Genomic DNA, 18415 nt, shown 5'->3' with positions numbered 1-18415 from the left:
CGTAATCATGATGTTTGACGTGTTGATTTTAGTTTTATGCCCATGGGTTAATTGTCCTTTGTCCTGGATTATTTAATATGTCCGTCTGGTTTTTGTCCATAACAGTCCATCAGTCATAAATATAAAGTGCGAGTGTCCTCGTCAAATTATCCTTATACCCGAAGTTAAATATTCCAACTAATTGGGGATTTAAACTGTAACAAGATTTTAATACTTTGTTTAATAATTACACCAGGATGTCGACTGAGTGTAACCCAAGGTTTTAATATTTTGTTATCAATTATACCAAGTGTCCTTGTACATAATTTCACCCCTGTTTTAATTATTCTAGTGGCTATTAATCCATTCCCGTGTCCGGTTAAATGAACGATTATTCGTACATATAAATACCCCGCCCATCGTGTCCGATCGAGTGTATATGGTAATTTATAGGGACGCCCAATTGTAAATCTTTATATTAACATTAACAAACTATCATTTAGTTAAACAAATATAAAGCCCATTAATAACCCATAGTCTAATTTCCACAAGTGTCGTTCTTTTGTCCAAACCCCAATTATGGTACAAAGCCCAATTACCCAATTTTAGTAATTAGCCCAACATCATGATTACTTCGGATTAAATAAGCATAATAATAACTTAGCTACGAGACATTAAATTAAAAAGGTTGAACATAACTTACAATGATTAAAAATAGCGTAGCGTTACACGGACAGAATTTCGACTTACACCCTTACAATATTCGCTAACATACCCTTATTATTAGGATTTAAAATTAAAATTAAAATTAAAATATAAATTATATATATATTTTTACGTATATATTGAGAGAGAGATAGATATTAGATGTTATGAAAAATGATCAGAATTCGGTTGGCTTTATAGGGAGTTTCAGAATTTGGGGCTCCGCGACTCGCGGCATTTTTTTGCCTTCAAACTCCGCGAGTCGCGGAGTTTGCAAATACAGCTCACACAATTTGGAGTCTTTCTTGCCGACGGTTTTTATTTATTTATATAATATATAAATAATTATAAGAATTATTTAAATATTATATTATATTTATGTGCATAGTTGACTTGTAATTTTTAGTCCGTTGCGTCGAGCGTTGAGAGTTGACTCATGTCCCGGTTTCGGATTTTCGAACGTCCTTGCGTACAATTTAATATCTTGTACTTTGCGTTTTGAATCTTGTACTCTTGTAATTTCGAGACGTTTCTTATCAATAATTGGAACCTCTTTGATTGTATTTTGTACTTTTGAGCTTTTTGGTCGTTTGCGTCTTCAATTCGTCGAATCTGTCTTTTGTCTTCACCTTTTATTATTTAAACGAATATCACTTGTAAATAGAACAATTGCAACTAAAAGCTTGTCTTTCTTGAGGAATAATGCTATGAAATATATGTTCGTTTTTAGCATTATCAAATATTCCCACACTTGAGCGTTGCTTGTCCTCAAGCAATATCGTCTTGAAATACTAGAATCACTTCTTTATTCTTCACACTTTGTACATCAGTGATTTCTATATGTCGGTATAAACAATGGTAGTAACGATATGGTTTACAGTCCCACATGACTATAAAAATTTAGATCCATTAAGGAAATTGGATCTTTATGAAAACATTTGATCTTTTGAAAATTAAATCTTGTTTTTACCCTAGATAAGTTTTCCGGAATAACCCTTCACCGGTGTTTGCAAAATATTTTTGTGGGCTTGGTGGGTTTCAGATTTAAAAATTTTAGCTCAAAACTTATGGTTTTGTGTCACCCACTTGCTAACCTTGTATTTGAAAAGCAACACGTCCAGTTTACTTGTCCCGTATATTACCTTTCGGTAAACTACCGTCCAGTTGTAAAGGAAAGCGTTGAACATGCAACTGTTAAGGCAATGTCCCCTGACATGCTTTTAATTATGGTCTATAATGTGTCGGACGCAATTACTATCTTTGGTAGGAGCAATAGTAAAGCTCACCCTTATGATTTTTCGGTCTGGCACAAGGTCCTGTCTTTGACCACTATGCAACCACCGTTCTTACGGTTGACACCCGATTTAGTTCAGGTGACCTAATGAATTCCAGGTGAATTCCTAAGATTTTACGTTCAATGGTAATGAACGCATTGAAAATAGGGTTTTCAGAAAACAAATCGGTTTGTAATTTTGATCAAAATATTTTCTCGTTCAAGCTCGAGTTTAGATATCATTGAATTCCATGAGTTTGTAATTCTCAATCTTTAAGGTCAATCTCAAGGATTGAGTAATATCAGGCTTAAAAGCTGATTTTTGATCTTTTAAGGAGATTATCCTTTCTGGGGATCTGATTCATTAGTCTTATCCAGCTAATTTGCATGGTGCCCCCTATTTTACGAGATAAATCCTTCTCATGGTTAGGATAAATCTGACCACTTGGCGACCCTGTTTAATGCTGAGGTCCGTGGATTTCCTGCTGATTTTAGTGATGACTTTTCTAGATTTTTCGTCAACCTACAGCTGGTCTGGACGACAACTTCCTGACTTAAATCAAGAAGCGCGTTTCTTTTTCGGAAGACTTTACTTCCTTTTAATGATGGAATTGATTCATCGTATAGATCCATCTTTCTTACAGTAAATCAGGTAAAACTTTTTAGTTTAGTCCAAAGCAAAAGTATTTTCAGTTATTTGTACAAAAATATGTGATATATGTTTTGAATAACTTGGAGAATTTTCCCACACTTGGCTTTTATTTTCCTTTTTATCGTCCTCTATTCCATTTTAAATGAATTTTAACATTTTGGTTTGTTTCTCAATTTATGTCCTTTCCGAGGTAACAATAATTTCGGTGTTAAAACCTAGTTTTATCGTTCATAAATATGTATAAACATGATTTTGAGTTCATTTAATTGAAAATTTTGAAAAATTTTACTAGAATTGGGTAGTCAGTATATAAGACTAGGGCTGTTCTTTATTATCAGAGAGCACTAGATTCTAATACAACTACTGCTTTACTAGTATTTTTAATGGTAACCAAGTGTTTAAGATAAAAATTATAAAATCCGAAAGAATTTAACCCCTTCCCACACTTAAGATCTTGCAATGCCCTCATTTGCAAGAAATTAGTAACAATTTAAATTATTGAGGGTGATTTGTGTGAAAATGATTAAATTTTACCAAAGTTTCCAAATATATTGGCGTTTGTTTGGTGAATGATAAATGGTGCACATCATTTGTTCATTCCGTCTTGTTGTTATTTCACATATATTTTGCATCTTGTCGTCAAAATTAGTTGCTTTTGCTGAACTTAATGCCAGTCTTTGAAAATGCGTTGTTTTACCCTGTTGTGTACATAAGATAAACTGCAAACATATATACATATTTTTGAAGTTTGGTATATTACCCCACATTCAAAAATTATTAAAATCTAAGAATAAAAGTTAGAAAATTATAAAAACTATTACAATATTAACATAACTATTAAACGTATCAACATTACAAATTACAAAATAAATAATACTAAGTAGACTAGGGATGATACTGATACCAATAGGGGTTCCAAGCATAACCATAGGTGCTATAGAATGCTTCGGCAGGGTTATACGTAGGATACGGTGGTTGCATCTCTATAGACCATGGAGGGAATATGGGTTTTGGAGTAGGAATATAGTTTCTACCTATATGTTGGCAATGAGCTATGATTTGGTTTTGATAAACTTGCCAATCTTCAAATGCTCTCTGTCTAGCATTTTCGTACTCCTGTGAAGCTATAAACCTTTGCATTTCTTGCATTTCATTTCCCCCTCCTACATTACCTTGCTGTTGGTTTCTCTCAACCTGTGGATGTCTACCATGGTATCGTACTGCGGCGTTATTTCGCCTCTTCAAAACTTTCGCACCATGGTATACATTTAAACCTATAGTATCGTGGGGTTCTGGTTCTTCGACTAATAATCCCCCCCGACTTATATCCACACCGAGATATTCATCAATCAAAGTAATAAAAATACCACCTCCTATTATGCTATGCGGTCTCATCCCCCTAACCATAGCTGATAAATAATAACTCACACAATAAGGTATACTTACAGCGCTTTGTGGGTCTCGAATACACATATGGTAAAACAAATCCTGTTCATTTACCTTTTCCTTGTTCTTACCTCTTTGTGTAATCGAATTAGCTAAAAACCTATGAATCACTCTTAATTCAGCTCTATCTATATCCAAATAAGAGTAATTTCCCCCTTTGAATCGGTGATGGCTTGTCATTTGACTCCATACACCATGTGTATCAAAATTTTCATCTATCTTTCTACCATTTAGTATCAATCCTCTACAATCGGCAGATGCTAACTCCTCAGGCGTATATATACGTAAAGCCTGAGCCATGTCTAGTAAAGACATGTGGCGCATCGAACCTCCTAACAAAAATCTAATAAAAGATCGATCGGTTAAACTAGCTACCCGATCATTTAATTCTATACTACACAACAATTCTTCACACCATACTTTATATACAGGTCTACGCATGGTGAATAAACGTACCCAGTCGTTAAAAGTAGAATTACCATACCTCTGTGCAAGTAATTCCCTAATTGGCCCGGCCAATTCTACAGCTTCTAATGGTCCCCATTCTATGACCCTAGGTACCTCAACAACTTTAGAATGAAGAGTATGCAAACCCCTTTGGTATTTTGGATAATCTATCCAAAGTCTGTCAAATCTCAGGTTCGGGTGCAAATCTTCCAAGTGCATATCAGAAAATGTCATGACTGGATGAGGTATATCTTGCTTGTAGTAGTTATCCACCTCCTGTTGTTCCGCATTCTCAGCAGGAGCATTGCGAGCTTGGGATGAAGATTCACCCCTTTCAGTCTGCAAAACACATCAAACACAATTTTTGTGCATCCAAATATGCATTAGTGTCAGCAAAATCATCAATCAAAATAATTACAATGACATGATCAATTTATATCAAACTTAAGCTCATTTTCATATTTTTATCAAATCTACACTTTTTCAAATAAGCATATACGAAAATGTTCACCAAGTTCATAAGCATTTAACTCAAATAACATGTCAAAATAATTATTACTAGCAATTAAACAAGTTTCAAATGGCATTATCTCTCAAAAATCAAATTCATGAATTTTAGACTTGAAAAAGTCCACTTTAATTCTCAAAATCATGTTTAGGCTCAAAGTTTGGATCATTTAACTACCTAAACATGTTACATTACTTAATTTAGCAACAATTCATGACAAAAATCGGCCATAACCTGTTTATATCAAAAAGCCCCAAATTTGCTCAAGAACACAAACCCTAGATTACTCAAAATTTGAAGTTTAAGGCTTCTAATCATGTTAAATAGCATCAATCTAGGTTATACAAGCATAATACATAAACAATTTAAGCATAATTACACTAAAAAACATCAAAATCAAATTGGGGAAAAAATTGCTCAAGAACACTAATTTCGGATTAAATGGTGTTTAGGTGTAGAAATTTACCGTTTTTCTTGAGTAATTCCTTGATAGCATCCTTCTCAACTTGATTTTAGTAAAAGATTTGATGATTAACGGTTAAAAATTGTGATTTTGGGGGTGTTTTTTCGGGTTTTTTCGGCAGTATTTCGCTGTATGTTTGAGTTGTGTGTGTTGTCTGAGCAGTTCTTTGCGTTTTATTTTTTTTCTGTATTTCGGTCCTCCCGCGACTCACGGTGTTTGGACCCTTCAAACTCCGCGAGTCGCGGAGTTTGTTTTTTTTTGTTTTTTGTTTTTTATAACATCTTATACTAATTAAAACAATTAAGTAATTAATTTTAAAATTTTGTTTCCCTTGTTATTTAGGACGAGGTCGTTTCGGATCGATGTCCTAGTCCGTTCCTCGACAAAATTTTAAAATTTGTCTTTTTGTAGCGATTGTTTTAAAAGCTAAGATTTTTGGATTTTTTAAATGTTTTTGGCATACTTTAATTCAATAAGATTAAAAATAATGATAATAAAAGTTCTCGTCCCTCCCTCGGGTAAAGCAATTTCTGTTCAAAGACCTAGTCTTCAACTTACGACGAATTTTAAAAATCATATTTTTAACTTAATGAGATAAAGTAAATTTTTGTTTTTAAATTCACACAATTTAAATATAAAATTCAAAATTAATATTAAAAATTCACACCAAACTTAAAATTTGAAATGCATAAAATTAAAAATTCATATTTTAAAAATTAAAAATTCACACCAAACTTAATTTAAAAATTCATATTATAAATTCACACCAAACTTAATTTAAAAATTCATATTATAAATTCACACCAAACTTATATTAATTTTTCAAATATTTACAATTTTAAATATATTAATTTTACAAAGTTTACAATATTAATTTAAGATTTATATATTAATTTTAAAAACATGGTAAAAATAAAATTAAAAATCTTTTTGGCTTTTTATCCCACTTTAATCAATCAAATATTATCAAAAATATGCGCCCCTCTTTTCGATAAAGTAATTTCGGTTCCAAGACCTAATTTAACTCATGAGGAATTTTTGTAATATTTTGGGTTGATTGTTTAAAGATATTTATACCTTAAGAATAAACGTTAAATTTCGCAGTGATGTAATAAATTTTTGAATGATATCAATAATTTCGGTCGCCAAACCTAATTTTATTCAATACCAATTTAATACTTTATAGCGAACAAATTAGCGTTTATTATCAAAAGGTTAAAAATTAAAAAAATAAAATAAAAACTGTACAAACTTACCTGTGAAATAGATTTCTTAGTTATATGATCTATCCCATTCATAAGATAGTCGGTTTAATTGGTTTTCCATGGCTACATAGGCGTAACCTCGAGTATTCAGTGTCTTTTCTTCTAAACATATGAACGGTCCGTCTCTGCATAAAGTAACAAATTCGGTATTTGAATAGGTTTGATTATTTGAACATTTACCTCCATGTGACCATCTTCCGCATTTGTGACAAATTTCTAGGTGTCGTGCTCTTCTTTTTGCTGCGGATTTTGATTTTCCTTTACCAAATTGTAACTTATTATCTTCGCATCTGGATTCTTTTCTAACTCCGTCCATTCTTTCTCTGATTACTGATACTATTTCACTCGGAAGTGTGTCATTATTACGTTTAGTGATCAAAGCGTGTAGCATTAGACCATGGTTTAGTTCACAGGCAGTCTTCATTTTGTAAAAACCTAAAAAAAAATAAAAATTCAGAATGGGGGGAGAAGACTAGTTCTTTAGGGTCTGCTAGGGAAAGACCATTCGGGTTCCATTTTCGAGAACTACACGAAAACAGACAATCTAACTCTAACAGAAATACATATTATCCTTTAAAGACTTGATTCTCCCCATACTTAGTTATCTGTGGTGTCGAAATTGTGATTAACTTCATTGTCGACTTTCATCGGACTATCTATGTAGTGTTTAACTCTGTGACCATTAACTTTAAATTCAATCCCATTTGAATTTATTAATTCTATCGTTCAGTATGGGAAAACTCTTTTGACTATGAATGGTCCAGACCATCTTGATTTCAATTTTCCAGGAAATAGCTTGAATCGTGAATTGAAAAGAAGAACTCTGTCTCCTTCTTTAAATTCTTTTGAACTTCTGATTCTTTTATCATGCCATTTCTTCGTTCTTTCTTTATAGATTAACGAATTTTCGTATGCTTCATGTCTTAATTCTTCTAATTCGTTTAGTTGACTTAATCGTAGACGTCCGGCTTCATGTAAATCAAGATTACATGTCTTCAAAGCCCAAAATGCTTTGTGTTCAATTTCTACTGGAAGATGACATGCTTTTCCATAAACAAGTCTAAAAAGTGTGTTTCCAATTGGAGTTTCGTAGGCTGTTCTAAAAGCCCAGAGTGCATCCTCCAATATAATGGACCATTCCTTCGGATTTGATCCTACGGTTTTCTCTAGAATACGTTTTAAAGCTCGGTTGGTATTTTCAACTTGTCCACTTGTTTGTGGATGATATGCGGTGGAGATTTTATGAGTTACTCCATATCTTTTAAGAACTTTTTCAAGTTGATTATTATAGAAATGAGTACCCCGATCACTTATTAAAGCTTTCGGTGTTCCAAACCTTGCAAAAAGACGTTTTAAAAAGTTGACTACAACTCGTGCATCGTTAGTTGGGAGAGCTTGTGCTTCCGCCCATTTAGATACATAATCAATGGCTACGAGTATATATAGATTATTATGAGATTTTAGAAATGGACCCATAAAGTCAATACCCCAAATGTCAAATACTTCACATACTTGGATGACATTTTGTGGCATTTCATCACGCTGACTTATTTTTCCGGCCCTTTGACATGCATCACAGGATTTGCAAAGAAGGTGTGCGTCTTTGTAAATTGTAGGCTAATAGAATCCAGCATCATAAACTTTTCTTGCTGTTAGTTGAGGCCCATAAGGCCCTCCTGTTGGTCCTGTGTGACAATGGTTTAATATTTTACTAGCTTCATCTCCAAATACACATCGGCGTATTATTTCATCGGGACAACTTTTAAACAAATGTGGATCTTTCCAAAAATAGTGTTTTATATCACTGAAGAATTTCTTTCGTCTTTGGTACGATAATCCTTTTTCAAGGAATCCACAAACTAAGTAGTTTGCATAGTCTGCAAACCTTGGAATTTCTTTATAATCTATCTTCAATAGATATTCATCAGGAATGTTGTCTTGTATGGCCGATTCATTTAGAACTTCTAATTCGGATTTTCAAGACGAGAAAGATGATCAGCGGCGAGATTTTCTGCTCCTCTTTTATCTCGGATTTCAATATCAAACTCTTGTAAGAGTAAGATCCAACGGATTAATCTTGGTTTAGCATCTTGTTTTGAAAATAGGTATCTAAGAGCAGAATGGTCGGTATAGACCACCGTTTTTGCTAGAACGAGATATGATCGAAATTTGTCAAAAGCAAAGACAATAGCAAGGAGTTCTTTTTCAGTAGTTGTATAGTTCGTTTGTGCTCCTTGTAACGTCTTACTAGCATAATATATAGGTTGAAATCGTTTTTCAATCCTTTGTCCTAAAACGGCTCCCATTGCAAAATCACTTGCATCGCACATTAGTTCAAATGGTAGATTCCAATTTGGTGTTATCATGATCGGTGCATTAGTTAGTTTCTCTTTAAGAATATTAAAAGATTTGATACACTCATCTGAAAAGATGAATATAGCATCCTTTTCTAGGAGTTTATTCATAGGAGTGGCAATTTTAGAAAAATCTTTTATGAAACGTCGGTAAAAACCGGCATGCCCTAGAAAACTCCTAACTCCTCTAACATTGGTGGGATGTGGAAGTTTAGCAATTACATCTACTTTAGCTCTATCCACTTCAATTCCTTCTTTTGAAATTTTATGTCCAAGAACGATGCCTTCTTTAACCATGAAATGGCATTTCTCCCAATTAAGTACTAGATTTGATTGTTCGCATCTAATAAGCATTCGTTCAAGATTAACTAGACATGATTCAAATGTATCACCGAAGACTGAAAAGTCATCCATGAAAACTTCCATGCATTCTTCTATCATGTCATGAAAAATCGCCATCATACACCTTTGAAAGGTTGCAGGGGCGTTGCAAAGTCCAAATGGCATGCGTTTGTAAGCAAAAGTACCATAAGGGCACGTGAATGTGGTTTTCTCTTGGTCTTCGGGTGTTATTGGAATTTGAAAATATCCGGAAAATCCATCTAGAAAACAATAGTAACTATTTCCGGCTAATCTTTCCAACATTTGATCAATGAAAGGTAAGGGAAAGTGATCTTTTCTGGTGGCGTCATTTAATTTTCTATAATCAATACATACACGCCATCCTATTACAGTCCTAGTAGGAATAAGCTCATTTTTCTCATTTGTAATGACAGTCATACCACCCTTCTTAGGCACGCATTGAACTGGGCTTACCCATGGACTATCAGAGATTGGATAAATTAAACCTGCATCTAGCAGTTTAATAATCTCTTTCTTAACTACATCTTGCATATTAGGATTTAGTCTTCGTTGGCGTTGCACATACGTTTTATGACCTTCTTCCATAAGGATTTTATGTGTGCAATACGAAGGACTTATTCCTTTAATATCATGAATCTTCCATGCAATGGCTGGTTTATGAGCTTTCAACACAGAAATGAGTTGTGATTTCTCATTTTCAGTAAGAGAAGACGATATTATTACAGGTAATTCAGATTCACCATGTAAATAAGCGTATTCCAAATGGTTTGGAAGTGGCTTTAACTCTAATTTTGGAGGTTCTTCTATCGATGATTTATATCGATATCTGTCTTCTTCTTTTAGCATTTAAATTTCTTCTGTTGTTGGTTCATATCCATTAGCTATAAGTGTAGCTAACATTTCAGCTTCATCAATTGGTTCGTTACCTTCTCCTAAAGAACATTCTCCTGTTCCTTGTAATTCTGGAAATTCTTCTAATAATTCTGCATGTGCATCTATAGTTTGAATATAATAACATGTATCATCTGCAGATTGTGGTTGTTGCATTGCTCTATCAACTGAAAAGGTAACACTCTCATCCTCTATACTTAGGGTCAGTTTCTTACCGAACACGTCTATCATTGCTTTAGCCGTGTTTAAGAATGGTCTTCCTAATATGAGAGAAACTTGAGAATCTTCTTCCATGTCCAGAACAACAAAATCTACTGGAAATACTAAAGTACCAACTTTAACTAGCATGTTCTCCATTATCCCTCTCGGATATTTTATTGATCTATCGGCTAGTTGTATGCTTATTCTGGTTGGTTTCAATTCTCCAAGGTCTAGTTTAGCGTATAGTGAATACGGCATTAAATTTATACTAGCACCCAAGTCTGACAATGCTTCTATTGAACTAAGACTACCCAGAAAACATGGAATTGTGAAACTTCCTGGATCAGATAGTTTTTCTGGTATCTTATTCAATAGCACTGCTGAAGAATTAGCATTCATGGTAACAGCCGAGAGTTCTTCCATTTTCTTTCTATTTGAGATTAGATCTTTCAAGAATTTAGCATATCTAGGCATTCCTGAAATCACATCAATGAAAGGAAGATTTACATTTATCTGTTTAAACATATCCAAGAATTTGGATTGCTCGGCTTCAAGTTTCTCTTTCTTCATTTTACTCGGGTAAGGAAGTGGTGGTTGGTATGGTTTAACATAAGGTTTAGCCTTAACTGTGTTATCTTCATTAACCTTTTCAACTACCGGTTCTTTTTCCTTATCTTGATCAGGTTGTGGTTCTTGTGGAGTAGGAATAGCTTCATCAGAAGTTACAGGTATTTCAGGTGGTTTAAGTGTTGTACCACTTCTTGTGGTAATGGTTTTAGCTGTTTCATTCCGGGGGTTAGCATTTGTATCACTAGGTAAACTTCCCGGTTTTCTTTCACCTATTAACCTTGCTAGGTTACTTACTTCTTGTTCCAGATTTTGAATAGAAGCTTGTTGATTTCTAAATGCTTGAGCATTTTGTTCATTAGTTTGTTTCTGAGATGTGAAAAACTGCGTTTGAGTTTCAACTAGCTTCGTCATCATATCTTCTAAATTCGGCTTTTTATCATCGGTTTGTTGTGGTGGTTTGTTTTGAAAATTAGGTCTTTGCTGATTGTAATTATTATTGGATACTTGTTGATTGCTAGGACCTTGTTGGTTGTTGTATGGAATATTTCTGTTATAATTCTGGTTTTGATTGTAAATAGGTCTTGGCGGTTGATAATTATTCTGATAATTATTTCCAGATCTTTGGTTTATGTATGAAATATTCTCTCTTTGTTCCATTGTTAATTCAATACTGAGACAATCTTTTGTCAAATGTGGTCCTCCACACTGCTCACAACTAATTCGTATTGAGTGAATATCTTTAGTCATCTTTTCCATTCGTCTCTCGACAGCATCTATCTTTGCGAAAATGGAATCTAAGTCATGGCTAGAATCGGCTCTAGCTGCTTTAGATGATCTAACGATATCTTTTTCTTGGTGCCACTCATGTGAGTGGGAAGCAGTGTTATCAATAATTTTGTAAGCATCAGTTTTGGTTTTCTTCATAATAGAACCACCAGCTGCTATATCTATGTCTTTCCTTGTAGTGATGTAGCATCCTTGGTAGAATATTTGTACTATTTGACAGGTGTCTAAACCATGTTGCGGACATCCTCTTAATAACTTTCCAAATCTTGTCCACGCCTCATATAGAGTTTCATTCGGCTTCTGTGTGAACGTAACAATTTCTGCTTGAAGTCTTACGGCTTTAGATGCCGGAAAGAATTGTTTAAGAAAATTTTCAACTAAAACATCCCATGTATCAATCGCCCCTTCAGGTAACGATTCCAACCAATCTTTGGCTTCTCCCTTTAAAGTCCAGGGAAATAACATGAGATATATCTGTTCATCCTCCACTTCTCGGATTTTAAATAGTGTGCAGATCCTATTAAAGGTACGTAGATGTTCATTTGGATCTTCCTTCGGTGCACCACTAAATTGGCATTGATTAGTCACCATGTGTAGAATTTGTCCTTTGATTTCATAATCTGGCGCATTAATGTCTGGATGAGTAATTGCGTGACCTTGGCCAGTGCGTTTAGCTCTTATTCGGTCTTCCATACTTAAAGGTTCCAGATTCTCCATAATTGAATTTGTTGAATCCGAATCACTAGAGGATTCTGATTTAATGGTTCGTTCCTCAACAATCTCTGTTTGAATGATTGGTGGTTCCGGAGGAAAGTTTAGTGGTTCAGGATCTACGAATCGTCCCTGAATATTCTCCGGATTCTCAATTGTGAGGCCGGGTTCAAAAAATGGATTATCAGAAATTTGAACTGGAGTACTTGGTCGACTGGATGACGATTCTAAAGAAAAATCAACAGCAGTAATATTTGCTAAATGTCTTGATCTAGTTATAGGTGGTGAACGTACAAAAGGTGGTGAACGTCTTGCTCGATGCATTCACTGAATATCCTATTAGTTTTTAAAAGGAAAGAAAAATTATAATAAGTTATCCAATCAATAGATTTTTCTGATTTTGCCCACGTTTTGAATAGCCAAAAGATGCAGCAGAGGGGCAGGATTCGTTTGGTCTCAATATAATTGAGGAATGTTTGGCTCCAATAACCCGGTCCACGTACAAATCCAACTATTACTACGAACCAGAAAATTTTGATGTCTATCAATTTAACCACTTAAAATAAATTTTCGTAATTTTAAGAAAATTAGATAAGAAGTAGAATAAAAATCTATGTCCTAAAACTAGAATAGCGAGAAATAAGAAAGAAAAAGTGTTCGTCGAAAAAGGTCGAAAAAGAAAAATGGTTGAAAAATAAAAGGTGACGGAAAAATAAAAGAAACTTATAAAACTTAAAAACAATTGACTAACCTAACCTTATTACTACAACTAACTTAAAATTATAATCGCAAATTGAGATTACTAATTGGAATGATAATTGATACATAGGTAAAAGTCGTCTAAAAATATTAAAGCTTACAAGAAAAACTAAATCCCAAATGGAAATAACTTAAAAAGAAACTAAAACTTAAAAAGGCGTCGCAAAATTCTAAAGTACCTAAATCTTAGTCTAAAGAAAAAGCACTTAAGGAATTCTACGGCAAAGCCTAAAAATCTAGAAGTAAAAATAACTATGGCAAAAACTAAGTTTAAAATTAAATATGAGCGAAAAATACAAATATTACGCTAAAACGATTAAAATGGGACAAAATATAAAAATATATAAAAAGTTGTAAAAAGTACAATTTTTATAAAAATATTATTTTTATATTATTTATTTAATAATAGTATTAATTTTTATATATAAATAAAACTAATTAAAATTTAATATTATAAATTAATTAAAAACTTAAACTAAATAATATTATATATAAAACCTAATTAGGTTTAATAATAATAATAATAAATAAGTAAAACCTAAATAGCATTAATTGCTGGACCAGGTTCGTGTCTGACGGCTCCGCGAGTCGCGGTTCCCGAAGCTCGCGGGGTTCCAAAATTCAACTCTGGTACAGTTCAAAATTTAACGGTTTTTTTTAATGTATAAAATAAAAACCAAATACTTAAATAAAACTTATATTTTTATAAAATAAAAATAAAGAAACTTTATAAAACTTAAATTTTTAACAAAATCTTAAAAATATATAAATTTTTGTTTTTCTTTTTATATTTTCGAATATTTAAAACGTATTTTTACAAAAGTGAATTTTAATAAAAGTAAACTAAATTTTTTTTTATTTTATTTTATTTTATATTAGATTTGCGCTTCCGACTTTTAAGCGGTTCCCCGGCAGCGGCGCCAAAAATAACTTGATGTTTCGCGAGGTGTATATAAAATAGCTATTAATTTTACAAGAAAATACTATTAAATACGATACAATTTTACACAAGATATTTATTTATTTATAGAATGGATATACTTAAACCTTGCTACAACACTTATAGGCAGTGTACCTAATCGTACAGTAGTGTAGTTTTTTAGTAAGTCCGGTTCGTTCCACAGGGAATCTTTTCAAACAAAGCTTAACGCTATATTAGTTTACTTTTATAAAAATACAAATATATATATAAGTAATATTATTATTATAAAGGGGGGTTTTTACCGTTTAATGACCGGTTTGTCGATTTTAAAACTTTAGTCGCAGTTAAAACCAAATGTAAAATAATAAATAAATACAAGACTTAAATTAAAGCGTAAAGTAAATAACGATAATGAAATTGCGATTAATAAAAATGCGATAAAATAAACTTGCGATAATTAAAAAGTACGATAATTAAAAGTGCAATTGAATAAAATAACAATAAAAATGCGATAATTAGAAGTGCAATTAAATATAAAATAAAGGAAATTAAATATGAAATAAAAGAATTATGCTTATTTAAACTTCCGTAATCATGATGTTTGACGTGTTGATTTTAGTTTTATGCCCATGAGTTAATTGTCCTTTGTCCTGGATTATTTAATATGTCCGTCTGGTTTTTGTCCATAACAGTCCATCAGTCATAAATATAAAGTGCGAGTGTCCTCGTCAAATTATCCTTATACCCGAAGTTAAATATTCCAACTAATTGGGGATTTAAACTGTAACAAGATTTTAATACTTTGTTTAATAATTACACCAGGATGTCGACTGAGTGTAACCCAAGGTTTTAATATTTTGTTATCAATTATACCAAGTGTCCTTGTACATAATTTCACCCCTGTTTTAATTATTCTAGTGGCTATTAATCCATTCCCGTGTCCGGTTAAATGAACGATTATTCGTACATATAAATACCCCGCCCATCGTGTCCGATCGAGTGTATATGGTAATTTATAGGGACGCCCAATTGTAAATCTTTATATTAACATTAACAAACTATCATTTAGTTAAACAAATATAAAGCCCATTAATAACCCATAGTCTAATTTCCACAAGTATCGTTCTTTTGTCCAAACCCCAATTATGGTACAAAGCCCAATTACCCAATTTTAGTAATTAGCCCAACATCATGATTACTTCGGATTAAATAAGCATAATAATAACTTAGCTACGAGACATTAAATTAAAAAGGTTGAACATAACTTACAATGATTAAAAATAGCGTAGCGTTACACGGACAGAATTTCAACTTACACCCTTACAATATTCGCTAACATACCCTTATTATTAGGATTTAAAATTAAAATTAAAATTAAAATATAAATTATATATATATTTTAACGTATATATTGAGAGAGAGATAGATATTAGATGTTATGAAAAATGATCAGAATTCGGTTGGCTTTATAGGGAGTTTCAGAATTTGAGGCTCCGCGACTCGCGGCATTTTTTTGCCTTCAAACTCCGCGAGTCGCGGAGTTTGCAAATACAGCTCACACAATTTGGAGTCTTTCTTGCCGACGGTTTTATTTATTTATATAATATATATATAATTATAAGAATTATTTAAATATTATATTATATTTATGTGCATAGTTGACTTGTAATTTTTAGTCCGTTGCGTCGAGCGTTGAGAGTTGACTCATGTCCCGATTCCGGATTTTCGAACGTCCTTGCGTACAATTTAATATCTTGTACTTTGCGTTTTGAATCTTGTACTCTTGTAATTTTGAGACGTTTCTTATCAATAATTGGAACCTCTTTGATTGTATTTTGTACTTTTGAGCTTTTTGGTCGTTTGCGTCTTCAATTCGTCGAATCTGTCTTTTGTCTTCACCTTTTATTATTTAAACGAATATCACTTGTAAATAGAACAATTGCAACTAAAAGCTTGTCTTTCTTGAGGAATAATGCTATGAAATATATGTTCGTTTTTAGCATTATCAGAATGATTTTTATCTCTATGTATGGGATGTATTGAAATATGAAATCTTGTGGTCTATTATTTCGATTGATAAATATATAGGCTAAACCTATAACTCACCAACATTTTTGTTGACGTTTAAAGCATGTTTATTCTCAGGTGATTATTAAGAGCTTCCGCTGTTGCATACTAAAATAAGGACAAGATTTGGAGTCCATGCTTGTATGATATTATGTAAAAACTGCATTCAAGAAACTTATTTTTGATGTAATATATTCTTATTGTAAATCATTATGTAATGGTCGTGTGTAAACGGTATATTTTAGATTATCATTATTTGATAATCTACGTAATGCTTTTTAAACCTTTATAGATAAAATAAAGGTTATGGTTGTTTTAAAAATGAATGCAGTCTTTGAAAAACGTCACATATAGAGGTCAAAACCTCGCAACGAAATCAATTAATATGGAACGTTTATAATCAATATGAACGGGACATTTCAGATATCGGAGAAGATTTTTGGGGAACTAGAAGTGTTGTTTCCGAAGACATGATCATTTCGATTTTTCCATATGAGATAGCTCGAGACCCAAACTACCGCTTGCCAAATGGATGCATCCAAAGAAGAGGTGAATTTTGGGTTGGACGCTTTTGTTAGATCATGGAGGTTGTCGACTCTGAAGTTGATCTAAGTTCCACCATTTACGGATTTTTTCCCATACTTCTATTGCTATTTTGCACTTTATGATTGAGTGGTGAAGTGTCTCAATATCCTCATCGCAGACGGGGCATCTAGTTGAATGCAAATCTATTCCACGCTTGTCGAGTTCGGAACGTACGAGTAATTTGTTTTTGGTGGCACGCCAAATAAAGATACTTATTTTTTGAGGCAATAAATTGTTGAGGATTGTTGGATCAGACGTAGTACAAGTCGCAACAGTGGTTTTGTCAATGATCTTCAAAAGGGATTTACAAGTGTAAATACCTCTGTTATGGTATTTCCAAGACCACGAATCAATTTGCTTTCCGGAAAGGACATAATTCCTTACTTTATCGATTAAGGATTCAAGCTCAGAATATGTTATCCATTTAGGTTGGTAGGCCCAATCCCAATTGAAAGAGGCAGAACCTTCGGCCCATTTGACACGGTCGAAAATAGTGCAGTTTTTATTATTTTCCAGTCTGTAAATCCTAGGGAATGCATCACGAAAGGAACGTTCTCCGCACCATGTGTCGTTCCAAAAGCTTGTTTCCTTACCCTGACCTATCACCTTAACAAACGCATTAGAGATATCGCACCCTAATTTAGTTAGGGTGTTTTCCACGTAAATAATATTAAACTAAGTTCGACCCAAATTTTTTTTAGATTTTCTTTTGAAAAAGAAGATGTACAACCCAAACCCCCATTATGTCCATACACACTTTTCATTATTCGAGCCCAAAACGAATTGTTAAAATTAAGGAATCTCCACCACCATTTTATAAGTAAGGCAAGATTTTTTAATTTAAGTGAGCCAACATTTAAACCGCCGTATTCATAAGGTAAGAGAATTTGATTCCATTTAACCCAAGCCATTTTCCTTTGATCAAACCGAAAGATAGTAGAGGGGAAGACTACTCGTAACCGATTTGATTAATGTAAGTCTACCGCCAAAGGAGATGGATTTCGCTTTCCAATCCGATAGTCGCTTTTTGAATTTGTCATAAATGGGTTGCTAACTTTTTTGTAGGTTTAAATTTTCACCGATTGGAAGACCGAGATAATTGAAGGGAAAAGAACCCTCCTTACATCCAAACCAAGAGGCTAGCAAGCAAAGTTCATTTTTGGTAGTTCCGATGGTAGTTCTGATTCCGTAAACACAACTTTTACTTAAATTTATTTTAAGACCCGAGAGGTCTTTAAAGCATTTTAATATATTTAAGTTATTTCTTACTTCCACTTTGTTCCATTTCTCAAAAATAATTGTGTCGTCGACGTATTACAAATGGGACACTACCACTTTATCTTGACCGACCTCGACTCCACTAATTAAATTTTTTTTAATGCCGAGTTAAGGAGATAATTTAGACCTTCACTAGCAATGATAAAAAGAAAAGGAGAAAGCGAGTCTCCTTGTCGTACACCTCTTTTCG

Source organism: Rutidosis leptorrhynchoides, chromosome 10, assembly GCF_046630445.1.
Source record: "Rutidosis leptorrhynchoides isolate AG116_Rl617_1_P2 chromosome 10, CSIRO_AGI_Rlap_v1, whole genome shotgun sequence".
NCBI classification, from domain to species: Eukaryota; Viridiplantae; Streptophyta; class Magnoliopsida; order Asterales; family Asteraceae; genus Rutidosis; species Rutidosis leptorrhynchoides.
The sequence above is the reverse complement of the archived record's forward strand: the minus strand, read 5'-3'. Positions refer to the sequence as shown.